General features: G+C 38.6%; 2 long non-coding RNA genes across 21 annotated transcripts in view; one reads left to right on the forward strand and one right to left on the reverse strand.

Annotated features, from left to right (window-relative positions):
- Positions 1–27,757, forward strand: part of LOC140652444 (uncharacterized) — a 66,974-nt gene that overhangs the window by 27,727 nt on the left and 11,490 nt on the right. For 4 of the 6 annotated variants that reach the window (XR_012042806.1, XR_012042807.1, XR_012042805.1 and 1 more), the window contains 3 exons: positions 2,743–3,071; positions 6,205–6,467; positions 6,959–15,133. This is a non-coding gene — a long non-coding RNA (uncharacterized lncRNA). Of the gene's footprint in view, positions 1–2,742; positions 3,072–6,204; positions 6,468–6,958; positions 15,134–25,312; positions 25,799–27,757 lie in introns of those variants that run through there. The other 2 variants (XR_012042810.1, XR_012042808.1) reach the window with 2 other exon arrangements.
- The window catches only part of LOC140652442 (uncharacterized), a 236,781-nt gene continuing 211,958 nt past the window's right edge, over positions 2,935–27,757 (reverse strand). For 13 of the 15 annotated variants that reach the window (XR_012042797.1, XR_012042795.1, XR_012042799.1 and 10 more), the window contains 4 exons: positions 17,808–18,014; positions 15,939–16,191; positions 12,387–12,593; positions 2,935–7,107 (listed from right to left, as the gene is read on the reverse strand). This is a non-coding gene — a long non-coding RNA (uncharacterized lncRNA). Of the gene's footprint in view, positions 7,108–12,386; positions 12,594–15,938; positions 16,192–17,807; positions 18,015–18,099; positions 18,194–27,757 lie in introns of all 15 variants that reach the window. The other 2 variants (XR_012042792.1, XR_012042804.1) reach the window with 2 other exon arrangements.

A 27,757-nucleotide genomic window follows, 5' to 3' on the forward strand; every position in this document is an offset into this window, starting at 1 on the left:
GGATTAGCAGATACAGCCTGTTGCTCTGCTCCCATTCAGAGCTCAGAGCCAGCAAATCTGATCAGTACTGATCACTGATTTTAGCTCTACCAAGCCCATAATCCCCTCTTAATACTTCCCAGCAGAAGCAACGCTCGAAGAGCTCGCCTCTGTCTCACCCAGCAGACAGAGAGGCCCCTTGGACAGGAGAGCTGCACAGGCTTCCCTTTCCTATGAAACAGGAGTTCTGCTTACTTCCAGAGATAGATAAACAGGACACAGGGTTCCCACGAAGTAACTTAGGGCTGTTAATAAAAGTAAAATAAAGCAGAGTGAACTATATCAGTGCTGAACAGCGAAAACACTGTAGTTAAGCATTTTATAGCTACAGTCAGTGGAGAGCAATACAATGCCATTCATTTGGTAAACAAAGCCTTTATATATTACTTCAATTCCCAGAAAACTGTAATGTATGCAAGATCTCATTACTTGAGTGTCTTGGCCACCTGATCTTATTATAAATTAGACCACTGAATACCCAACTATCTTGATAGTGCTTCTTGACTCTTCCGTGTTTTGAAAAAAAAATCACTCAAATTTTCTAAAATGCCAAAAATCTCTAAAGGCATTTCTAACATTTCAGAAAATATTCTGAGACTCTTTTCAGCATGGAAAACTGCATGAATATCATTAATAAAACATGATTAAACATAATTTTCTCTGAATGATGTCATATTTTTCATTTTTTTGAAGTAAAAAAGATAGGTAGATGAAAACACTCGATTCTATAGATGACTTGAAAGTTCAGAATTGCCCTGGAGACCTTGGTTTCAGCCAAAGCAGATGCTGTAATAAAATTACACATACAAATTCTTTAACAGGTTGTTCCTAAAACTAGAATCCTGTTTATTGGAAACTCCCTACCTTTGGCAACTCTCATCAGTTGCTATAATAAATACTCCATTTTCTGCAGGCACAGTGTTCATTTAACAGAAGCTCTGAAAGTGTTTGTGAATTTTTTGCATTGTCTTCCAACAGCCCCCAACCTAAACAGCAGTCATAAATCCATCCTTTAGCCTTGTTTAGTTATTAAATGTTTCTGTTGGATCTGTTTCCGAGACATTTGAACTTTTCAGATGGCGCTTTAGTAATTTGTAACAAGTCCTAAGTAAGTTAACTACCTACACTTTGTTAAGGGGTCTCAATAAACTTTAAGCTCTCGTGATACGATGGCATTGCAACTTTCTGAAAAAGCCCAGAAATGTTACTTAAAACTACTGAACTTTTCTTATGCAACACATAAACACTTCCTGGCATTTTGGGTGCAGTTTTGCCCTGCTCCCATCCACAGCCTTGCCAGCCCCAGCGTGGCCGTACCACCGCTGCTGGAAAGGTGCTGCTTATGCAGGGCCAAAATGGACGCAGGGACACTCCTCTAGCAGGCTGCAGCTGGAAAGGCTTTGTCTTGAAGATTGTTTTTTTTTCTTCTGTTTTTCCCCTTCCTCTCCCCAGGTAGTTAAACAGAATGCCACTTTAGTTCTTAAAAATTAAAATGATAACACAATTCTGGAAAACAATGAATTAATCTTTTACCAATGAAGGCGTAGGTCTAGTGCTACAGGAAGAACTTTCTGCCCTAGCTTGTTTTATCTAATCAAACTGGGAGAAGACTGGGCAGTATAAACCAGGTTAGCGGAAGCTGTGCTAGAGGGGTTGCCCTTCCTGTTCCTGTGAACAGGGAGCAGAAACGCTTTCAAATGCGGATGGGTCCTTAGGGTCCTGACGCTTTCACTGATAAAACCAGGTTCCAGTGCTGTCTGGGATAACCAGTGAACTTGTAGGAAGATCCTAGTCAAATTTTGCCTTGCATATCAGCAATAAGATCCTCCAGAAAAGTTCTGTTTGTCAAATTGATCAAGTCCTAAGGGTCCTCAGTCCCTGAGTTTCCAAGATCTCAAACCAAAAGCCTAGTGGCATCAGTTGTGAAAGACGCACTCCCAGGCAGATCGGGTCTAAAAGCCATCAACAAGAGAGGAAGTAAGCCTGGTGGCTTAGCTTTTGTGGCCATTTTGTTATTTGGTGAAACTATAATTAAAATATGTTCTTCCACTTTATTGGACTTTAGTAGGTCATCTAGATATCTAGACCACTTTGAAAAAGTTAGTAGCTGTGTGGCATTTTAATGTTAAAATCTCAGTATGTCTATAATGTTTTCCTTCATGCCATTATTTCTCACTGACAGGTAAGGGGAGGTTTTGACACTGTTCATATAACATAGGGTGTTAATCTTATAATCGCCCTGTCAGCACTTTGTGTCAGGGTGTTAATGACCACCTTTCAGCCACTCAGAGTTGCCTGCCAATAAAAATAGTACCGGCACCTATCCAACCAGCAGCTATGCAGCTACTTTGCTTTTTCCCCAAAGAATAAATAGAAAATTTCACTAGCCATGTGGCTGTAAAGACTCTCCTCTCTCCCTACTAATTTCCTTTTCCTTCCCTGCACCCGCTGGCAGAAAAAACAGCTTTGACACTGAGCCTTTTTAATGTATTTTGCATGCTTTATTTTAAAATGTACAAATTATGTCTCAAGTTTTAAATAAACATAACACCTTGGACAGGATAAAAGCACAATTTTTAACAGTAAGCAGCACAATTATTTGCCATAGCTCTTTGCTATATATAAATGTAACCCAAAGACAAATGCTGTATTTCTGTAATTTCTCAATGGTTGAGATGAGTCCGTATTTTTCTCTCTGCACAGGAGAGGGGCTTCTCCAGCTTCCTGGCAGGAGGAGTTGCACAATTCCAGATGACTTACTTTATACGCCTAGAGGAATTCTGTTACACAAATAACAACGGGAGACAAAGAGAGGAAGAGGGAGAGAGCACACGCTCAAAATAATAAACAAAGAATAATAAACATTCCTGCAGTTGTCCGTAGGGATTCCAGATGCCGCTCCATCCCTCTGCAAGGCCTGCCTGCCTCTCCTTCAGACTTCTTCACAGCTCGCGTTAGACCTCTCCGAAAGTCTCACTCTCAAATCTGGTGAAACCCCAGGATACTCAGGAGCGTTCTCTCCCAGCGAGGCTGTGAGTAATTGCCATGATATGTGCTTACTTGCTCTCTGAAAGACTGTTCAGTCACAGACAACATCCACACAAAAAGAACTGGTCTGCGATATTACAGATATTCATGCCGGGGTGGATTTCTGTTGCATTTCTCTCAGCCGAGTTCTGTCAAAGAGCCTGTTGCCCTACAGCTGTGGTCCTTGTGGCCTGATGTAGCCTGATGATGAATTTCCTCCCCATCCCGCTTACCACATATCTTCCACCATTGGTATTTAGGGTCTTAATCACAAATCCTACACAAGTTTAATGTAAATAAAACTGCAGGTTAACTTTCAATAAGGTGTGGGAAGGCCAATCAGCAAAAGAAAAGCGGTCTCAGAACTATGATGAAATCCCATATTGCAGCCAGTTTTCCGCTCTTTCTATCTTGTTGGGTTTGGTTTTTTACTTAAATTCTTATAGGTTTCTTTTAGTCAAGTGATGTGGCTGATTGGCCGGGGCTGGTTCCAGCATCATGTGCTATCCTTCTGGATTTTATAGGCATTGCGTTTTCCCAACGGAAAAGAAACAGACGTACTACCCAACTAATTAGAACTCAGTCCCAAAAAAAGCAAGATTTTTGTTCCTAGAGAAAAATTTGTTTCTCATGTAGGATTTTAATGCAGACCAAAAAAAGTAGCAAAGCGTAAACAATCACCAGTTTCCATGTCATACAAAGCCAAAGATGCAGTCAGAATTATTTCCATATTAAAACAAACAGAATTTACTTAGCCTTTGCTTGCTATATTTTATAGTAAGCATGAATGCTGGAATTCCTATTATCTTGGATGCACAAAGATATTCATTATATCACTAGATAAAGAATTGTGTTTTTTCCACAGTCTTTCCACAGTACTTGACGTGCTTTGCAACAGCAAAATCAATGTGAAAGGTCAGACACTCAAACCAGATCAAGATATGCTTTGTCTTGCTGCGATCAGGCATTAATATAGAGAATACATATAATTTTTGCAAAGAAGATAATGGAATTGGATTCTAAATGTAAGGGGGTATAAGACAAGCTATCATTGACTTCAAGAAAAACACAATCGGCCCAGCAGCCTGCACTGAGATTGTCACCCGATGCAAGCCACAATGGCCACTGGAAGGTGGACTGCCAGTCCATTTAAACAGATTAACTACTGTCCAGCATATCGTGTCTCAGTCCTGCAAAATTATTCATTGCTGATATTCTAAATATTTGTGTAATTGCAGTTAAATCAAAGGGAAGGTTTAACTGGCACTTTTATATGTATTATATACTTCAAAATACATGTACCACCACATGTATATAGAAATATAGAAATATATAATAATATATATATAGAAATATACCACAGGTATATAGAAAGTATTTAAAAGTGTTAGGGCACTGGAGGTCTGTCACTACTTAAATCGAATGACTAGTTTATCCCACACTCTTGTTTCCCTTCTTATTTTACCTCTTACCAGGGACTCATAAAAATACCTGTACTTGGCAGAAGGGAGGAACTTCACCATCCGCAACAAGAACATTGGGTCAGCTGGTTGGATGCTGAACATAGATTCAAATCTGCACATACGCGTATACGTATATGCATGAAATTATGTGTATAGAAACGGGGGGAGGTGGGGAGAGAGGAAGGGAAAGAACAGCCCTTCCACCTGCAAATCGCAGAGCACTATAAATTGGTCACTCTACCCAGGCCTGCCTGCCAGGCAATTTTCACATCCCAGTCATTAGCTGCGCAGGGATTTGAGAGTTTCACATGTTGGTAAGGCTGAGCAGGTCACTATAGTTCAAAACAAAGAGGTCCAAGACTCCTATCCAAACAGCTGTGGCTCATATTTGAATTTTAGCCTTGTGGACTGTAAAAACCTCAGACCCCGTGTTCCCCAAGGAAGTCTTGCATAAGCTTTGTTCTCAATTAGTGGAGCATGGAGAAAGTAAAAGGTCCAGACTTCAGCTGACCTTGGAACACTGAGAGTAAATGGTCAAGCCTCTCTTAGAGATGTGTGTATATTTAACTCTTGTTAACAGTAATGGGACTAACATGTGCATATTGAGGGTCAGCTATAACCCCAAAGTAAGCAAATTAGGAGAAGCCAAAAACAATGAAACTTTGTTACATTTTAGAATTTTGCCAAAAGAACAGTTATTCCAGAATTATTTTATAGGTTAAGCAAATCTGTCCATCTGCAGTGGGATTTCGTCTTCCCAGTACAACTTAGTTATTTACTGGCTTCTCAGTGGTTTAGTTTTGATAAGTGAAGCAATTCTCCAAGAACTCTTGTGCAAAAAGGAAGCAGATGAGACAGTATGGTTAAGGAAACCTCCTGGGAACATTAGGACAGGCACAGTGCTTACAAACTGCAGAGATGTGAGAAGGAGGGAGTGCTGTTTAATTTTGTGATCTCTTCTGCCTGGTGGGAAAGTGGTTTTGGAAGAGTGGGAAATTCATATGAACTCGATTTGCTATTTCTGAGGACAGAAGTTCTTTATTGACAGCCTGGGTGGTGCTAACATAAATGTGCCCTTTTGCACTTCACTGCTGGCATACAGAGAATACTTCTAGGGAAGAGACAAGTTCACCCTTCTTGTCTTTAAACCTTTGTTTGCCCCCGAACCTTCAGCTAGCAGTTATTTTGGAGGAAATTTTTTGAGATACTGACATCTTGTCAGTAAAATTTGGACCGAGGCCACTAAAGCAATTTTCACAAACTACCATTGGATATAGCCATCAGCTGGTCATAGCCTTCACTAGCCACCAGCCTGCCTTTGACCAAATTGGCTAAATGGAGGGCTGAACTCTTCAACGTTAGCTGTGGGATTTGGCCACAAGATGAATTAACAGAAGATTAATAGAGTGTGCATGGTCAATTCCCTCATGAATCTACAAAAACTGTAGCCAGACCTTCAGCAGCCCGTCAATAACATTTTGAGCCATCCAGTCTCCTCGCTGTCATTCCCCAAAGAGATTGTCAACATCAGTGTAAGAAACACAGGGGTAAGAGTGGAATTTGTGCACTTGACTGAATTACTGCTATGAGACCTGTGGGCTACAGGAGACTATTTCATGCAGGACTTTGCAGGATGGCTGGGGCGTAAGAAAGCTGTCTTCTGTTTCTTTCACAGAAAGGTGCTTTGTCAAGAGGAAGATATTCAAGCCAATAAAGACCTACAGTAATATAAACCAAAAAGAAAACCGGCTGTTTCTTTGAAACTGCATGGCTGGTCACATACTTCCAAAATCATATGAAAGCTGCCCCATCTACATATGAACTTAATGCAAAAAAAGAACCCACCATAAAACTGTGGGACCTCAGGAATCAATAAAGCCAGTCAAGTGCCTGCTTTATCTCCACTGGTGTGGCAGGAGATGCGAGCAGGTTGAACAGGTATGTATGGTATCTCTGGGAAAATGGGAAGCCTAACTACAGTTACCATGGAAGAAGACACTACAGATGATTCCTGGTCACTTCATTTTCCCTGAATTTATCAAGTTATCTGTTTCAGACCTTAGGTGAAGCTGATTACAGCTAGGTCTTTCTCTCTATCTAGTAAGCTACAGGAAGCAAATCAAAGAGCAAGCACCAGTACAAAGTGTTCCCTGCACATGAGGCAGGAGTTGGCTGGCTCTGCTTGTGACATAGCCTCCATCTGGCTATCCGTTTAGTAGAAAACACCTTTAAAAATAAATGTCTTGATCTGATTGAAAAACCCATGAAGGACATGATTTAAAACAAAGCAGTATCCAGCATCAAGGATGCTGAAACACCTCAAAGAAACAACAGTTTGGATGGCATATGTAGACATGCATATATGTATACATACGCACGGTCCTTGGTGCTGTTCCTGAAGGCTTTTTAAATTAATTTGTTTCTTTAAGGAGAGAAGATAGTCTTTTGAGACTATGAGTTGGAGAAGGTGGAACTATTTCCAGCTTTGTCAAGAACTGTAATTATGAAAAGGTCAGTCATTCCCTCTTCTTCCCACTCTCCTTCCTGCCATTCTTCTGTGTTACTGGTTTGGTCGTGCCTATGAGACAAAAATTAACAAGGTAGTACTTGTAATTTTTCAGCAATTTGGAAGAACTCACACTCTGTTCTGTTTGCCCCCATAATCACTTTGTTATGGGTAACTGATCATTCAAATCGTTATAGTTTTGGGCTTGGTGAATGCATGGTCGTGAGGCTATTAATTTCAGCATTAATAAATGTTTTTCCAAACAGTGTGTACATATAGGGAAACAGAAATTTCATTATTTTCTGCAGTGTCAATGAGAACAGAACCTAACTCACCTAAATGTTTGTGAAATCTCATATTTAATTATGTGATCACATAGCTTTTAAAAAATACTCAATCTCTTCTGGCTCTGGCACTGGCACTCTCCATCAGTTATACCTCTAAAATCGGCTTTTGCATGTTGAATAATCAACATTTTGTTTTCATTACTTACATGCTATGTTATGAAAAATCTATAAACACAAGACTTCTCACTAATTATTAAAATGCCACCATTTATTATAACTAAATATTTCTTTAATTTATACCAACACCTTTTTTCCACTTAATTCAAGATTGTCCATCACCTTTGAACAGTAGCTTCCTGGACAGTTAAGTAATAGATTAAGCTTCATTTTGGAAGAACGAGAAACATAGCTTTAAATTATTTAAAGTGTTGGCTCTTCAGAGGAATGGATTCTCCCATTCTGAACTTGCTCCATGTCTCAAACAATGTCATGAGCAATTTTGCCCAAAACATCTACATGTTTTAAATAATAAAACAGAACACACGCGCACGAAGTGCAATATCACAGCAGTTTCTAAAACACACTTTCAAAGACATTGATGCACGCTTTAATTTTCAAACTCCTGAACTGTACCAATGACAAATGGTATTTTGAAGGATTCAAAAACTTTATCCAGTGCAGAGAAGCTGCCCAGTGTGGAGAAAAGAGCGACCTTGGAAAAACTGACTGCTTCTACAGAGAAACTTGGTAAATAGGTTCCTGCCTGGTTTCCTTTCATCATTTACAAACAGGACTAGTTTCCAAATGCAGCTAAACTGAGATTACAGACCTGCTTTTAGTTTGTGTGACTAACAGAGGGGAAACTATCTCTTACCACGAGTTGAAAAGCACCGGAAAAATAATGATGGCCCTATTAGATTAAGGGATATAAAAACTGGCCTGAGAAGAGTAGTAATTTCAGACTGACCACCAGCATGCATAGTGGTATTTTTCTTTTCTGTTTACCATATTTATATAAATATTCACTAAGTGTTTATTTGCAAGACTTCATTTGGCACTTCCTGTACACCCTAAAATTTCATCGACTTCAGTGGGTGTATAACAGGATGCCAGCACAGGCCTAAGGTTTTCAATTATGCATTGCATATTTCTTCCTATCTGAATGAATGCCTGTTGGTATACTTCCCGATCTAAGCATCAGGCCTCTGGTGAATATTTATATTGGAAGTCAAAATCCTTAATCAAGAGAGAGTTTCTAAAAAGACGAGGCTGCTTTGGAAATTCTGGTCTTAGTTACACAACAATTCATCACTTCTCTGCAGTTTTGAAGCTCACATAACAAACATAACACAATGAGGTCTGAATCAGAGCAAGTAGCCCAAAGTTAGTAGTGGTGTTTTCCTTCCTATAACTTCTGCCAGTCTCAGTGAGGCATGTTTATTACAAACTTTTACAAATTATATGCTAACATAAACCCAAGCTAAGTCCTTGTCTGGAATAAGTTCTTGTGCTACTAGTATGAAGTCTTCTAAAAATATAGCTCAGAAAAGCGTACGACTTGAAATAGAGTCATTTCAAGGGTAATTTAGGTTGCTATGTCTTCAACACACAACTGAGAAATCTGTGATTGCTGAGCAGATTAGGTTTCTGGCTATTCTTTAATGTGTTTATATTTTCTGAAACGGCCTTTGGAAATACTGTTAAAGCTGGGTCGAGGATTAAGTTTATTTATTCTTCGCTTTATAAGCTTCGCTTATTTCTGTCAGTCTTGACCTTAGGAGGAAGACACTCAGCGACAGCTTTGTCTTTAACCCAATTTCACTTATTACAATGAGCTTCATTTGCTATTCATTACTTGTATGGACCCCAGTTCATGCTTGTGCAAAATGGCACATTATTATTTTCTTAGTTTCTTCCAAGATGTGGAGGGTAAGGGATTATCTAGGGCCACCTCCATCTTTCTTATGCTCCAAAATAAACAGTTTTCCAAGACCAAATCTGTATCTAGAGGTTCTGTGTCAATAACAGTGTAAGGACCCACAGAAGTGAAAGCTCTTCATTTGCCTTTTTCTGCTTGTCCTGTACCAAACACTGTGAGGCAGGGTGCAAGCATTGACCACGCTTGGTGCTTTCCGTGACTTGCTCACAAACTCATTCAGCTTCAGCCCCAGAGAAGATTTAGGAGCCTTTCAGTTTTCTTGGTAGGAGATGGATTAGGCCATTATGATTTGATCATTTTATAATGTTTACAAATCACGCAGCCTGCAAAAGTGTCTCTAGTACCACATAAACAGAAGAGCAGTCCCACACTCTCACACCAGCCACAGAGAGGAGCATTGAAAGCCAGATGGTCGTGGGTAGAGAGGTCCCTGCAGCCAATGTGGAGCTACCGCAAAGATTTTGTTTTAATGTACTATTTTACCTTCTAAAGGACATTTGACAGGAAAGGACTTCAAACATCTTTGAGGCTGGTCTCTTGTGTCAGATACTACTGTATCACACAGACTTTTATTAATTAATTGAGCTTCAGAGTAAAAGCAATGAAGGTTTTTCATCTGCTGCAGCAGTTCTTGACTGGTCGGTGATCTTTGAAAACTGTCATCATCTTCTGCTATTACATAAGTTTATAGCATTTTTTAAATCTATGTTGTCATCAGATCCCCCCACTTCTCCATTGGTGGTTTTCAGAGAAAGTGCCATCAAAATTAAAATATTTATTGTGGAAATATTACTCTTATTCCTCTACCAGAGTTGATCATAGCAAGGCCTTTTGATTAAATCTTTTTAAGCATTTCAAAACATTGAGTTGGAAAGAACTTCCATATTTATTGTTGCTTGAAAGTCTTCCTGCAGCGTCTTCCCTGGCCTTTCAGTCACCCTAACAAAAACCATGGGCATGTGAATGCAAAACGTGATATATCCCTGACAATTTTCATGCTCTGTCTCTCTTCACAGCTAGGACATTTAAGAAATTTAAAAAATAAAACAAAGTAGTTGACATTTATTGAAGGGAAGAGGTTATGGAATTATGTCAGACAGAACACTGCAGCAGAATAAAGCCTGCCAGTAAGTTTAACTCTTTCTAGAGTTTTATTACTCATCGTAATTATTAACATCTTTAGTTAGAATACCATTTGGATATCATTAAAATAAATGCAAACGATTTTTTTTAGACATGCTTTTTTTGTCACTCAGCTCACTAATGGATCATTTTTATCATAGAGTATCACATTATGTACATTAAACAGTTTAGCAATGTCCAAGAGCTGGAAATAAAATCGCACAGATTTATCACTATATTGCAAATGACTTGAAATAAATGCTTGTGAACTGTATCTTCACTTAGCAGAGACTTAGCAGTATATTCCCAATAACCAGTCTCTTAAATTCATGCTATGAACCTGAACCTTCTGGAACTGAAGTCAATCTCAGCTGGAGCTTTGCCTTCACTTGGGTACTTGAGTTGCAACATCCCCTCTACAACATTTTTATGGCCATGGAGCAACAAGAGGAGGAGACAGGGACTCAAACTGAAGTGAAGTCTCACATCATTTGAAAGTGATTTGCTCTCTGCCCCCTGAATAATCTAAACCAGTGCTTTAAATTAATCTATTTTGTCACTGAAATGGGCTAGAAGCACTTGCTAGGGTACACACCACATCTAAACTGTTGAGAAAGTAACAACCAGCTGAGAGGTAGGAATGGAAAACTGGGGACAATACTTTCTTAAATTGCTCCTCTAGATCCACAAAGGATATCCGATTGCACATTCACCAAGGCTCTTGGAGTACTGGCTAATTACTTCTTCCAAAGCCAAGAACTTAGGTTGTTTTTTTTCCTATCATTCTTCTAGAAATCCTAATTCATCTTAAATTGATTTCATCCTTAATGCAGCCAGATAACTAAATTACTTCCTTGCACAGAGTTTGCCAAACGGTCTTCCAAAGCACACAAAGACTCTCTGAATTACAGATAAGGCCACTTAGCAAATGATACATTTCAGCACATATTACAAATATGGTCCCAAAGGATCATTTTTGTTATAGAACACAACACAGTCATGATTAATAAATTACATCTTCATAGAACATGTTTTGAAGATAATGGCAAATAAGCAAAACAAAATGTTAACAAAAGACAACATTCTTCCCCCTGTTTACATGAGGAAAGGAATTTGAAGAAAGAACTCTTGCCTCTTCCTCTACAGAATAACACCAGGAAATCTATGTGGCAGGATCTTTGTGATCTTTCTCGGTTTGTTTCCTCCATAAATATTTCCTCCCATAGAGGGTATGGGGGAGAAAGATCAAGTTGGAATAACTCCCTTAAAACATCTTCTGAGCAGGAGTGCTACTTGTGTTTAGGGGTTGGGTTTCTTTTTTTGTTTTGTTTCGATTTTTTAAGTTCAATGCATAAGTGAGATGACCACGCAGATTTAATGAGCGATCTGCATGCTCTCAGGGAAACACAGATCTGCATGACCTTCCCAGTGGTTCCAGTCTTTGTCAATAGGGCTGAAAAGTCACTGTTTTGTGACTGTTGTCTTAAACCGCATAAAGTGAAGATTTTCTGCCAATCTGAACCTAAAACTGAAGAGTCCAATAGTTCAGGTCTGGAAGAAAATACACCTGCTTAGCATTTGGGTTTCCTGCTTCAAATCTCATTGCAAATTCTTCCAGGGCAACGTTCCACAGACATGTCGTAAACAGGGTGCCCCTCCAGCCACACGTTCGCACAAACATTAAACTATTTACTCTGTCATGAAATAGCAGGAGAGTGCTAGGTCTCCATGTGATATGTGTTTGGTTGAGCAGCAATTCCTCGCTCTGCCAGGTGGTTACAGCTCAATTCACTGCAGAGATAGACAAAACAATCTGATCTCTGCCATTTTGCACATGTGGCTTTCTCTATGCTTCCCTTAAGAAGTATGCAGAGTAAAGGATTTTGCTGGGTTTACCTTTTTCTTTTTATTCATCTTAATAAAGTTTTTCTCATCAGACAATGGCATCTTCCATGATTTTTCTGAATTTAACAAAAAAAGTTCTGAAAAGCAGAAGTACTTACTGTTATTTTGTCCTATATACTGAGGTGGTTTTCTTTGTGGTCTATGTGAAGAAAGATGATATTCATAGGTCTCTGGCTTGATATTCTTTCTCCATGACTCTGTTTGAATACTGATTGCACTAATTTACTTGATTGACACAGCTGTCCCTCAGTAATCCTGGCAGTTTATGACTATCAGTTACCAGCCTCTCTCGCTGAAGCACTTCTCTGCATAAATAAAATAAATGTTCGTTGCACCAGGAACCTTGAATACCATTCTCTCCTCTGCCAAGAAATATCTAACTATCAAGTTGATTGATCAGCTGCACTCTCCTCCCCATCCTTCAAAGTATGCATTATATACTAAGTAAAAAAAATCAGTAAAAAGAACCTGGAAGCCAGAGAAATATGTTTTCAAGCTAAAGCAGAAGGGATTTTTGAAGACAGGTCCCCACTCAGGTGAATGCTTTCAATATTGGGATGGGATTTCCTTTGGCCAGTTTGGAGATGTTTAATTCAAAGACCAGATTCACAGTGGAGAAACCTAAGTAGAGTTAAATGCCTTACTCTAAGGGATACAGCTGACATCTTGCTGTTTTCCTCTGGAAGAGTTCAGCTTGCTGGTCTCCAGTGACATTACTCTGAGCTGGCTTAGCTCTTCCCCTCCATTCATTAAGGAAGAGATGTGCCTAATCTTGGAGCAAAAATTCCTGCTAGCTGGCAGGATGCCTTAAAGTTAGGTGTTGCACTAGCCAGCATTGTATTCTTTGCAGATTTAGCCCTGTACTTCTTCCATGCAAAGCTGCTCCCTTCCAATATTAACTGATTAAATAATAGTTAATTAGAATTAGTTTTCACTTAACATTCTTTAAGATAATTTTAAGATATGAAGATGCAGGTACAAATAACAAACAGCTGTATTCAGAAAAAAGGTGGCTCCCACTGAAATCACAGCCAAGAACAGCCGTTAAATGCTTAACATTTCTTAGTTTTCCCCATGCTAACATTTTCTGAATAACTATTATCCATGCCCAACACACTTTCTTCTTTTTGTGCAGTAAATATTCTATATTGTTACTTATGTGAGTTTGTTGTCATACTAGCAAAAGAATACTGCTGTTATTTTTATATTCTTGTGTACAATATATCATTTTAACTTAGAATAAAAATGACAACTAAAATTTTGAAAATGGCTTCATTAAAGTCTAGTTTATGAATCTGTGTGAGATATGCAAATGTTTTATGCATGACTTCATCATTTTCAGCTGAAAGCAACACTGTTATCGTGTGAAGGTTAAACACATGCAATCAGTGCCACACTTTCACGTCTCCAACTAACTTGGAAAATTCTTTGCATGAGTATCATGTGTAGATCTATTTGTCTTTCACATGATGTATTTGAAAATTATTTTGACTTGTGAATAGCTTGAATTTTTCTGGAACCTGAGTTTATCTTAGAATTCCTAGACTCTGATAATGTAATCAGGTGTATCCATCATAATCTTAACCACTTAAATGAAAAAAATTAGTTTACCAGCGTTCTTTGGAGTTTATCTTTCTTTTAATAAAGAAGTTTTTGAGGGTGTAAAGACATTAAGTAGGGTCCCTTGAAACAGACAGTAACAGCCTGAGCTCCAGAATTTTACCCTTTTTACATCTATAACTTCTCTTCATGTAAGAAAAAATATCACAATGTGATGCTCTGCTTATGTCTGATGGCAGAAGTACTCTGATGGCAGAATTAGCTTTCAGAAGCAAAATACTGTCTTGAAATATTTCTTGGCAATTTTTGTCTGATCAGTAATTACATGCCTTCCAATAAAAGGAGGAAATGTTTTGTTGCATCTGATGATAGCTGAGGTCTCAAATTCTTATGGTCTCCATAATAATTTCCTTCATGTATTTGACTTAATTCCATTCCATACCAAAGTTTTTAGCAATGAAAGGACATGACAACTTCTGGACGAATCCTACATGACTGTATATGGCATAATCTTACGAATGGAACAAAATGATAAGTATTTGGTCAGTCATTGAAATATTGACTATGTAAAGCAAAATGTGAGACTTGCAGCTTCTTCTAATTCCTCAGCAACAACCCAGTTAAAAAACAACTCAGCATAAAAATTGCTTCTCAGATTATGTTTCTATTTAAAAAAAAAAAAAAACCAACTATAAGAATTCAGGCTATACAGGTTTTTTTTTCCAAAATTAAAGACAAGGAATGTAATATATGGTCTAGTAGTTAGGATAGATAACTATGAATATTTGATGTTCTTATTCCTGCTCTTTTCCTAGCATGTTATGAAAGTTTGGGGCAGTCACTTAGTGCGCAACATAGGCTCCTAAATAAGTGTTTTGATTTTCATAAATGCTGAGCACCTGAAGGTTCTTAGCGTACTTCTGAGCATCAGGTTTCTCTGTCAGCTCATCTGTGTCTCCCTTTTCCAGGAACGTAATTTTTCAAGCATTCATGTTTTCATATCTTCACTTTAATCTCCTGTGCTTTAGTTGTAAAAATACAAGCAACATTGCCATTTCCACCAAACACTTTGGGAGTCATAGGCAAAGAAAATATGAGTAGAAAGGGTGAATATTGCCAACTGGTGATCTTTTTTTCCCCCTTCCTGGCAAGAAACCCTCTTACTCAAACTGAGCAAGTGGATGCTTACACAACAGTTTTTGTGAGCAAACTTCTGAAAACACTATCATTTGCCAAATGTGTCAAAAATCATTTTATGTTCATCTAATTTCCACTCAATTTTTCTTTTTTCTAGATGGCCTACCAAAAAGACCCCCAAACAAAAACCCACCAACTAACCTATTTTCTTTTGATTTCAGTGGGGCTGAGGGGGAGAGAGTTCAGGGTTTTTTCCAACATTTGGAAAGAAGGCAGGCAGGCTGACATTTAAGAAGGCTGGTATTAAGGGTGGGATTTCAGAAGCAGCCAGTACTGGCCTAACTTTGCTTCTGTGGGAGTCAACAGTAAAAGTTTTATTGACCGATGGCAAAAGAATCATGGTCCTTTCTGGAAATCTCTGGTTTTTATCCACATGCCATGACTTTATTTCTTGATAGCCATGAGGGACCTGACCTGGTACCCTTAGCCACCCCAACACACTTCTCTTATGGCAACAGCAGGCCCTCAGATGAGTTTAACAGAATAGTTTTCTGGCCACAATGTGCAGATGTTTAAATAGCATCCTTAGCACAATTAAGTTCTTGTCTTTCTGGATATTGTTGATAAATACAACGGAATGATTAGATGACCAATTAAAATTAAGAAAAATTCGAAAGCAAGGTAAAAAACCTTCTGTAAAACCCTCTTGCTTTTCTATGTTCTGTTTAGATAAAGAACATTTGCATAACCTAATTATCAGTTAGACACCATTTAAATATTAAGGTATCTGCTTGTGTTCGCATTTAGAGATGTATCTCTAATAGCTCTGAGTGCCAAATCTTGTATCTAAAGAGAGTTCTGAAGGCAAACAAATGTGCACTGATATTAGTAGCACCAGACACTTCCCATGAACTGATGCAAGGATGGTGAGGTGTCTGCTAAGGTCTGCTTACCCGACTCAGAAGAGGGTACCTAGCTCTTCGACTTCCATGTAATTTCCTTGTACCGCTGACACGTGTCCTTTCATGCTGTTTTAGAAAGACCAGTGAGGTTCTGAAGGGATTTAATCTGTGTGTGTGTCACATGAAAGTAGATTTGCAAAAGTCCCCTCAGTAGCTCAGATCAGCAGAGCCAGAAAATTTCCAAGGTGTAAAGCCACCTGTCCCCAGAGCTCCCAAGACATTCTGTCTGAGGCAGGCATTATTTCTGCAAGAGGAAGAAGAGGAGAGACACCATAAGAAGAAGGTTAGCATCTTGCCTTGTACACAGGTCCACCCCCCCACATTCCTGGTCTTTGGGAAAGGTGGTGCAGCTTTAAATTGTCAAAGCCTTCGGTCAGAGAATAAAGCTGGCATAAATATCTACCTATTTTCTCGTCTGTGCTACATCACATGAACTAGCAGCAAAGAAGACGTAGCCTTTCATTTTTGAGCAACTGCGATGGATAGCACTGCAGTCGGGAGGTTATAAGTAAAACTGAATATCTGGAGTAACACAAGAGTGTCACTACAATAAAATATTGATTCACTCCCACTGTCTCCTTATCCTTCCTTCCTTTCCAGGCCATGCCTACAAATAACAAATTGATGGGACTTCAGAGAAATTAATAACACTTGCATTTTTAGAGCAGCTAGAGGAAAATTTTTAAAGTGTAGTAGATAAAATGCTTTATGAATCTTGACCTTACTGAACAATCTAGAAATTCAATGAGGAATGTTATCTGCAGCTGTTGCAAAAATGTATCAAGAAAAGGCTTACATTTTGCAAAGATGTGTCTATTATGCAAAATAAAGAATTTATGTTAATTTTGCAATGCAATATTAAGCCAGGCATATATTAAAACTTAGGGACAGCATGAAAGTTTAAAAGTTTCCATTCCGAACTTTGGAAACCATTCTTAAATATATCATCTACCCCAGATGCAAGTTTGTCTCAAGAGAATACATAATAATGCAAGGTGTGAGTAAACTTTCTAAACTAAATTCTCAAATTGGTTTGGATAGTGACATCCTTGGAGGAAAGAAAGAATTTAATTAAAAACATATACAGCATTGCTATTCATAAACTTGTCCAAGCAAAACAAGTCATAAATCAATTTGGTTTTATTTATTAACTCTTGCAATATGTGTGGCAAAAACATACCAAAAAAAAAACCAACTTGCAAAATAAAACATTATAGCTAGGGATGAATGAGATTTCTTGATGAATACAAAATTAATTGAAAAAGGGAATCTGGGACATACTAAAACTCTTTGCAAACTCAGATCAACTTCAGTGAGTAGCTTTGTTCCCAAAACGAGGGTAAGCGAACCACTGTGCTTTGAAGTGGAAATAAGTAAATAAAGTTTTGATTTCTTAAACCAGCATTACCATTTTGAAATAGAATTTAAATTTTTAAAAGGGTAGATCTCTTGAAACCAAAATGGAAATTCAGTTCTCTTGAACACACAAAGACAAACCAAGGCATTTTGCTTTACCCCAAAGGAAACAAGCATTGTGTTTAGAACATAACGAAACATTTTGATTAATTGTAAGTTTTTTCTATGTTCATTACCCAATTCACCTAACCTCCCTGTCATCCTTACATCCCCACACACTCCCATGCCCCCAAAACAAGGATGTGTCTTCCTTCTAGTTTGACCTCTCCTGGTCTTCTGATGACCATCACATCATACAAAAACATCCTTATTCATGCCGCTCTAACTCTGTTGTACTCTATAGGAGAACTCGTAAAGATTCATCAGCTATACAATTAAGCCAATAGTGCAAATGTGCAATTATTCAACAGCTTCTACGGACAGATGTATTTCTCATTTACTTACGCTTTTTGGCTCCTAAACACATACAGAAATAATCTTGACTCTTGTTGAACTTTGGAAAAATAAATATCCCATATAAAAATCCATCTCGTGCAAATCATCCTAGTGAATCTCCATGGATGTAGTATGGCTCTTTTTTATGATTTAATCCATTATCATAAGGTGAAAAAAATGAAATTTCCATGCCAGCTGGGTCAGTGTTTTGAACATCTGGATTACAATAAATAGAAAATTAAATCACTAAAAACTTGTATCATCTAGGTAGTATATAAAGGCAATCTAGCTAGACATTTACCTGCAATAAATAGCACACTTTTTCCATTTTATTTCCCATTTGGCAATCACTTTAAAAATTTCAGCTGACGGTGTTCCTCTAATTAGTAAGCACTCTGTAATAAAAGATGTAATTCTGGGAAGAATATGTGGTAATAATATTTAATAATGTAATTGTATTCTTGTTTTAAATGCAAACAGGCCTTCGTGTTAAACATGGACCACTTGACCAATTTCCATAATACATGCATCAGATATACCACAATGCACTTTGGAAAACTGCCAAGTAGTGATGCATTTAGGACTTCAAAATTAAAAAGTCAATTAATTCAGAAAATGTGACTGCAGAATAAATCTTCTATTTAGGTAGGACCTAATAGAGGTAGGACCTCTCTAGCTCAAAGAGACTTTGGAATCAAGTTGCTTACATTTGAGAGTCCATGCACCTCTCTTTTGGAGATAGACGCCTTTTAGTCTTTCCAATTTGTTAATGTATGCAACTATAGAAATTAATCAAAACATGCAAAGAGATTATTTTTTAATTATTAATTAGATAAGGAGAAGGTGTTAATATTTAGCTGTGATTTAATTTCAATGGTTTCATAAGCAACTACATCTCATTAGGAAAACTATAATTGCTCTCGGGTGAAGTAAATTTAGAAAGTATAGAAACTGGCTTGATTTTTCTTAAAGACAAAGAACGGAATACCATTATTTTCATCTGCAAGCGTGATCTTCGTCTGTGAAAATTACTCTTTTGAAGTCAAAGCCCTTTAGTTAGCTTAGTGTTTAGTGCTGGAAGGTGATGACGTTTAAGCATGAGCATAGCAAAAAATTGAATTTTTTTATTAAAAAAAGTTCATAACCAAGTAATTCTCCAATGACGTATGCATGGTAACACGGAACTGGTAATAGCACATAGATTGTTCACCATTAAAAACAGTCCTTGAATCCAACACTGTGCAATGTATTAAGTAATGTAATTATGCTGGAGAGGACAGACTGATAAGAAAAGAAGGAGTGATGAGTTTTTTGACAGAGACAAAATATACAGAATACTACTGAATTTGGGAAGTACAGGACAAGGGAAATGGGGGGGGGGGAGAAAAAAAAGTTAGGAGTCCTGTTACAGTAGAGCAAATATGAGAAAAAGGAAACGGCATTAGAAAATTTTCAGCTACAGAAAAGTGACATATCCCCATGGGACTTACATGAATGTACTACTTTTCATATTCTTAGATATGACAAATTAGTTCATAGGAGATACAGGAAGGAAAAGCATTCAGATACTCACAACAGAGATAAAGAGCACAAAAAAGAGCTGAAGAATACAAGACCCACTGAGGGACAAAAAAACATCTAAAAAATGAACCGGCTGCCACACAAAGAGCTATTCATAACACTGCAAGCTTCAACGTCGTGTTTGGACCAAAAAGATAAGAAAAGCAGTTCTACATTACTCAATGGGCACTCGCAAGTCCCTCTTTCTATGTTAAGTTCAGGGCAAATTCCCAGACATCTGGAGTCTGGGGGACACTTCTGCATAGCTGAACACTAAAGTGACGCCCAGGGCCATCTCCTGGTAGGACAGAAACAAGGGATGCCAAGTCAACCTGGGAACAGTGTGCATGAGAAGTCTGCTACTGAGGGTTACCTCATGTTATGAATAGCTTGAGGAAAAAATTGGAGGTTTTGGAAGGAACAGATAAGGAATGTGGCTGGGAGGAGGACTGGGGTTTTTACGCTGTGCTTGGCTTGAAGGTCACAAAGGTCTGTCATGAGAAGCGAGCTGAGAACCTGGCACATCACTTAAGGTAGGGTAAGTGGCTAAATGGGGTTTTAGTCCATAAGTAAGAAGTACTGAGATGAAAAAAGTGGTACTGGTGAGATCTCTGAGAAATGAGTAGGCTGTCATCATCTCCACTAAGACAGTGCTGTTTCAATAAACGTCTCACAACAGGCTCCTTCAGAGCAGACCGTCTTTGCAGTTTTCAGTCACCAGTGTCTCTGCACAGGGAAGCCTGTGTATGCAGATCTGACTATTCTCGTGTGCACGTAACCAGCCAACTGTTTAAATAAGTGTTTTGCTCAGACATGTTACAGATCACATATTTTTAGATGTGTACAATATGCAAGCCTAACTTTGACAATCCAGCCCTTTCACACTGAGTAGTTTAGTATGTCTCTTTTCACCCTCCTCCCCCGTGCCTCAGCCCTACATGAAAACAAAGGCAACATTTGGAACTAAGCTTGCTAAAAATGATTTGGTTCATTGCTACACTTCAAGCATATGTAAAACTACCATGCCGTTGCCTTGTGACAGCAACGTATAGCATGTCCTAGAGGTTAGTTTTAGTGTATTTACTCTTCCGGAGCATCACATCTTCTAGTAAATGGGCAACGTATGATGCAGTTCTGGTCTCATCACAACATGTGTAACATCTGGGAGAGCTGCCACTTGTCAAGCCAACCAGGGCTCTGCTGACAGACAAAGTGAGCATTATACTGAAATGCCATTCCTCAGCTGTTTGCAGAATTAATTTCCCTGTAGAATTTTCTAATTAGTTGGCTCTTTCCAGCCCGTTCCCCACAGAGGAAGCAGAAAGGAAGCAAAAGGCTAGCACCTGCTCCTAAAGCTCTGGCTGGGAAAAAAAAATAATTAAATTTAAGGATGACATATACAGTAAGTATTTAGGCACTAGAAAGTCTTCTATCCATGCAGCTGTGGGGATGAAGTAACTCTGTTTGAAAGCTTAATGGAGATTCTTCTGTGGGGAAGAATTTCCAGTGGCTCACATTCCAGACAGTTAACCACATTACCGAGGGGAAGAAAAAGGGATTTGTTCAAGCATTAAGAACTGTCTTTAAAAACAAAAAAAAAAAAGAAAAAGAAGAAAAAAAACCCAAACTGATCTGTAGAAAAGACAGACAGATGAATCCAGACCTGAGGATGATTCTACATGTAGCTCATTCAATCACCTATGGGTTATTTTCGATCATTCTGTTTTTCTATAATTTCAAATTAAAACCCATTATTATGTTGGAATGCAGTGTATGATATTATCTTAGAAGTAACGACTAACACAACAGAATTTGTTCCTAACTGAAATGAGTCATTGGAACAGAAGAAATAACATGGTTATTGCTTCGAATTTACATGCAGTGGGTCACTGTACAGGAAGAATACCTGAGAGGTATTTCATGGAAAATAAAAATAAGAACAAAACATTACAAGAAAAGCAGTTTACATTTCTGACTACACAGGCACTTTCCCAAAACAACTTTAAATACTATAAAGGAAGATGATGATCTGCTAAGGGTAGACTATATGAGGAAAAAAGGCTCCCTTATTAAGCCAGAATCACTTCAATAAACAGTTTTCACTGTCTTTCGACAGTGGCCTTACAAAATGGTAGACCTTACAAAGAACTAAGGTTTTAGAATAGGATTATAGATATCATCTAACTAAATTAATTTGGTGTGTGTGTTTTGATCAGCACAACGTATGAATTAGGCCCAGAGCTGAGGAAGAGTTATCCATTAATAAGCTAGATAGGGGGTTAATTGTACAGTATTGTCTAATTTTTGTGTCATTCCAAAGCTTCCTGAAAGTTGTTTTTTAATAGAATCAATGCATGTGTATCAATGCATGTATATATTTGGAGTAGGGGTATGTGTGATTAAAATACTTTTTAGTTAATAACATAATGATTTCATGCATCAAGACACAGTGTTACATTTTCATAAACTCATAATTCTCCAGCACAGTTTTAGATAAACAAATGCAACAGGGAGTGTAGGTAGGAGTCAAGGTTCTGTTAGACCAGAGGAAAAAAGAGATAATGTTGCCTGCCTGGGACAAATGCCCAGACCTTGCTCCCCGCTCAAAGACAACTTTGAAATAAAAGTCATGAAATAAAAAGTGGAGGTATAAGGCAAGGCTATTCCTCCTTCTCGCTGACAATGCTTGGTAATATTCTCTGGTATACTGTTTGTCTGTGGAAAATTGGTGTTTGAGTGGCATTTATCCTTGTCATATTAGGTGGTGGTAACATGTTAATTTCAAATGTCTACAATTATTTCAAGTGGACTTCCCCCCAAAGCCTATATTGAAGAGGATAATTTCAAACTTCAGAAAACCAAAGTAAACAACACTCATTTATATTCCTCGGAAGTGGTGCAGCTAAATTCAGCTGCGGCTTTGAAAATCTCCCATGATACTTTAGTCTGGCCCATTAACTGCACCTGTTCTCTTTTTCCTTCTCTTCTTTTTTTGGGGGGAGGCATTATATCCCCTTCAATAGCAAGTGTCTGGCTTTTTAAGGATGCATAGAATATTTTATTTCATTACTGTCTAGGCATTTCAAATTAAAAAAAAAATCAAAACCCCTTCATCCCATTATTTCCCCCTTTGAAATTAAAAGTAAATAGTGGAAGGAGCGTGTGTGCTTGGAAAAAAATGAGTGATAACTCATAGAGAAACATAACGTGAAACAGTAAATCTGTTTTCCACAAATAATGATCTAGATTAATCGATTTGATAGGTTTCTCCTTATTTTTCACTTTGACAAAAATGACAATATCATTTCTTAAAAGGAAAACGTTTCACTGAAATAATTTTGAATGACTTCTGATTTGGGTGTAGACTTTCCATAAATATAAGCATATGTAAGCTGCTACAGGCAGCTCTTCTCCAGAGGACCTCTACCCTCAGTCATAGAATTGAGTTAAATTTACTTTAGCTGTGGCTCATTCAAATAGGCTTTATTTTTTTCTTTAACAGGTAAAGTGATAGTGAATAACAATTTGAGCGTAAAAAAGACATTTTGTTCTCAGATGGTTCATAATATTTTTAGCTAAATCTGAAGTCAAGCAAACAAGCTAAGAAAACCTTGGTTTGTTTGAGGAAATAATCTCTGCTTATTTACTACACAAGGAAATTAAAAAGCTATTAAACCTAAATATAGTTGTGTCAGTGACCTTCAAAAGCATGTTTTGGGATTTTATATTGGTGGTGTTGTATATTGCTTTTGATTAGTTTTGATTAGTTTATCTGTAAAACTAGAACACATGAAGAAAAAAAGTCTGCAGAAGAATTCTGTGTTATAGTGCAGCTGACTCAACCCTTCTTTCTCTGTTACCAAGAAAAGCAAAAAAGTCAATTCCTGTACCTTCCCAAAAATTTTGAAAAATACTGCATAAATCGCTGAAGAGAAACGTTTGACTCAAACACCAGAATACTGATTCAAGGACCATCTTTTACTGACTGCTATTTTAATGCCACTGTTGATTGGTGTTATCTGCTTTTTAGGACAGCAAAATCTCACCCATGCTAAAAGGGAAGGGCAGAAAAATACTGTCTTGGCCGTAGCTTTGACAAATATCTAACAGCGGTGAGCACGACATAAGAATCCAACCGCAACTCTGTATGGTTTGATGTCCACTGGGTGACATCTTTCAAAAGCCTGGGGTTACTACTCCCTTTCCCTTCTTCCACCTTCAGCTGACAGATTTTCTCTGCTGGCTCCAGAAGCAGTCCCCAGACATACAGCAGGTCCTTCTTGCCCTCGTTCTTTCTTGCTTGCCCCTTTTTTTTTTTTTTTTTGAATCATCTGTTTCTCCATTCAGATGACTCGTACTGTTTTCCCTGAACATGCTCGTCTGGGCTAATGTTGTTAAACAAATGGCATGTGGCCAGATCCCAAGTTCCTGTGCAGACTCACTGACCACCGCCATTTACGACATAAGGCACAGCAGCCTGCGAGAGGCTAACAGGTTGCAACATGCATATTCATATCACTTTACTTCTTCATATCCTTATCTCTAACAGCAAATCTATGTAGCTCAGGATATGAACTGCAAATGAGAGATGAGGAACTGGTTAGTGCTTATCAGGAACGATGGAATTTGAGATTCTGAGATGAAGGGGGGTTATTTTGGGGGGTTTTTTGTTGGCTTTTTTTTTTAATGAGAGGACTGACTGATGTTTATCAGTTGACCCCTGTTTCAGGTAACGGAGCAGTTGGCAGGGAGCTATTCATACTGATTAGATTGAGTGAGCTGGTATTCAGATTAACTTCTGATTTCCCCAGTATTATTTGTACAAGCTCTTTATTGCTCTGGATAATTCTCCACTTCCTGGTTTAGGAAGTGGAGCTGACGTCCTCCTGGAGCACCGCTACCAGCTCACCAGATTTTATTATGTGAGACGACATGACGGTCATAGATCAACCCAACCTCTTACTATTTTTCAGTAGTAAAATCAGACTTCTGTGAAATTTTCTTTTTTCTAAGCAGAGTAATGCACAACTTGATCATCTAAGATTTATGGTACTATATTACTTTTAACCAACATTTCTGTGGCTAAGGCAACGGCTGTCTTCTTTCAGGAATCAAATGTTTGTGTAACCAGAGTGGCTTTCAACCCTTACATGTGCTGAGAGTCCCTAGAACTCTTCTGCTGTGGCTGGAAGTAGTTATGATACTCTTTCCTTCTCTCTCCACTGCTAAGCTCATGGCCTGCAGTATCTTTGGGTTTCTTTCCTCTTTCACAGCATTATTTGTCACTGTTTTGTCTCACTTGTCTGCCACAAAAGATCCTTGAAGTGATCCATCAGAGGAGCAGATTCACAACCAGTTTTCCAAAAGTTCCCTCATTGCATCTACAAGCCTAAGCCCAACAGACCCTGCAACTACAGGTGAGAGGCCGGGTAGAACAAGTAATGAGTTATCACATATGTATATTAGGATTTCTACTACACCAGCGAACACATTTTCATTGACATTTCCTTTTCCACCCTGGCTATTAAACCTCATATTTCACATATCTGTATAGAAGACCAGGTTTGGTTTCCATGAATGGGCCGCATTATGTTTTTTTTATGTTATTCAACCTCCTACAGGCTTTTATCCAAGCCAAGCAACTAAAATAAAACATGGCTTCCTTCCCTGAGATGGTTTCATAGCCCAGCTCTCCAACTTTCTCCCCTACCACAAACATGCAACACAATTGTGCAACAGCCGAGGAAGGAATGGTGAGATCAGAGCCGTGACTGCAGACATCCTGACATGGGGATCTGGCAGCTATTCAACACAAACACAATTAGAGGACTTACCCTTGCGTGAAGTATTTGCTTTCTTGATAGTCACCAGCCTTAACCTCTAGGAATGCTTACAAATCAGATAGCGTTCCTTGAGGAGGGCGAGCCTTTTCAAGCTTCTCTGTCTTGCTTTAGCCAACACAGATATAAAGAAGAAAGAAATTCCACCGCATCGTACTACTTCTCCAAGCAAAAGCATTTCAAAGGAGAGAAGAGTTGTGGTCTCAAAATCCCTGCCAAGGATTCAAGAACCAAAGATCACAGGGTACTTGCTCCTCTTCCCCTCCACTACCATCAGCAGGAAAAAATAACACCACAACAGACAAACTTTGAAGTTCACACCAAATGTGAAAGTAGGGGGCTTCCTGAGTCCTGCTCCTTGGCTTTGTCTTACAGTAGGCTTCTCTGGCAGTGGCGATACCACAGAACGATGGCAGGGCTTTGCATGTCTTAGGAGACTCGTAGGATGTGTGTATCTGCATAGCTCTTTGTGAGTTAGATACAAAAAAGGTTCATGATTTTAGAAAATGTGGCCTAATGTACATGGGTGTTATACAACTTACAGATTCTGAAGTGTGACAACATGAGTCTTTTGGTAGATTTTTTCCAATTGGTGGTAAATCCTGGGCTTTTCACAGAGGTAACAAAATCTTAAAAATGGCAATAACCTTATATAAAATATCTGCTAGCAAAGAGGTCAAATGCCACTCTGGGACAGCAGGTACAAAGGGAAATTCTTGTTCTAAAATGCCCAAGGTTTTAAGTTATTCTCATCTCCAGCTGCACTGGTGACACAAAAGAACTGGACAAAAGAAGTACCCATTGGTGTAAGCTCAGGAGTGTAACACAGCAGTACTGAAGGGACGGCTATTTAGTGGCATTTCCAGATGACGCAATGCGAAATGCCCTAACGACCACAGGTGCTGCAATTTACAGAGACACTTAATGGAGCAAATTAGCCAACCTTAGCAGAGCACCACACTAAGGCTATACTACTGCTGGTACCCTATGTAACTTATTTCAGTTCATCTTAGGTATCTCTACCGAGAAGTCTTACCCCACAGAAAAAATTGCAGAGTCCAGCTAACTGATATAATGCAAAATAATAATAAAAGAAAATGATAAGGATAGCTCTAAGTCAGAAATACTGAACTTAGAAGTGCTGAACTGTGTGACCTGCCTGAGCAAACCCACCACCTCAGTGCATGAGCACTTAAGCAAGTAACAACTTTCAAATTGCACCTTTGAGCAGCAGCTTAACAGCTGTAGGAGGAACAGTTGTGCAGGGTAGCTGCCTTCCCCAGGGACTAGATGCACTTCTCCATTGTTAGTAACTTTCACGAATAACAACAATTTGAAAAGCAGTAGAGAATGCCAAAATATCAGATATCTGAATCCAGTCAGAATGAGACACTCCCAAAAATATTTCTAACACTATGAAATTCCCCCCCACCTCCCCAAATATCCAGGGAAAATTTTTGCACCGTACCAGAAGAATAACAATAATGCCTCAGCCAGATATTAATGGTCACAGAGTTCCAAATAAAGGAGCTGATTTATGTTATTAGGGTGCATGTGAAACAACCAGGCTATGCTCAAGGGACAAACTATCTGGGTACGGTACTAAACTACTAGTACTAAAGCAGTTGCATCAAGCAAGCAAATACAGCAAATAAAACTTATTTCTGGGGTAGCTCTGTTGACATCTGCAGACCTACCCAAGCCAGGCATTCATCCCAAAATAAAAAATTGGCAACCAGCTATGAATGGTTTCTGGTCTTGACTTTTTGTAACTCCACTAAAGAAGCACAATATAAATCTGCAACCCTGTATCCGGGCAATAATTGAAATACATCAAGAAAACGCTTGCAGTCATTCCGGATTAAAAAAAAAAAAAAAGAAAAGAAAATAAAAAAGAGAGATTTCAAAATCTATCAGTGCTTATAAACAAGGATGTTACTTTCCCCTTTCTTATCCAGAACCACCATTAATTGAAAGGATCAGTATCTAAAGCAACTGGTGCTGCCCTGCACATGAATCCCCTTTGCACCTTTTCCTTCTTATTTCTTCAGTGGTTTTATTAACATTAGTGACCTATTTAAGTATTAGAATGCTTGGCTGCTTGGAAGCTTATCAACGGCAAATTTTATGGGCTGTTTAGTGATGGAAACAGGAGGAGTTGGAGCTCTCCCCCCCAGCTCCCTCGATATGGAAGTCTTCAAGAAGCTGTGGAATGTGCTCTCTGGTATTTTTGGTATCTTTAAAGTGTCAAGAGTGCAGAATTTCTCTTGTCAGTTGTCACAGTGTGACTCACAATTAGAGCCATCTGCTCTGCATTCACCTCCCCAGGGGCACCGCTCATTTTTCACCAGCTTCCTGTTGTTGACAGCACAGTTCCTCCCTGTATCACTCTCCTCCAGCACCCATACTCCTCACAGACGTTGCAACAGCCTTCAGCAGATTTCCCTTGGGAAAGCCTTTATCCTTGTTTTGTTAGTGATTGGGAAAAATATAGACTGTTGAGAAAGCTCTGAAGGTGGAGACTGGGTTTCTAACGGAACTGAACAAATTCCATTGATT

Source organism: Ciconia boyciana, chromosome 5 (assembly GCF_034638445.1).
Source record: "Ciconia boyciana chromosome 5, ASM3463844v1, whole genome shotgun sequence".
Lineage (NCBI taxonomy): Eukaryota > Metazoa > Chordata > Aves > Ciconiiformes > Ciconiidae > Ciconia > Ciconia boyciana.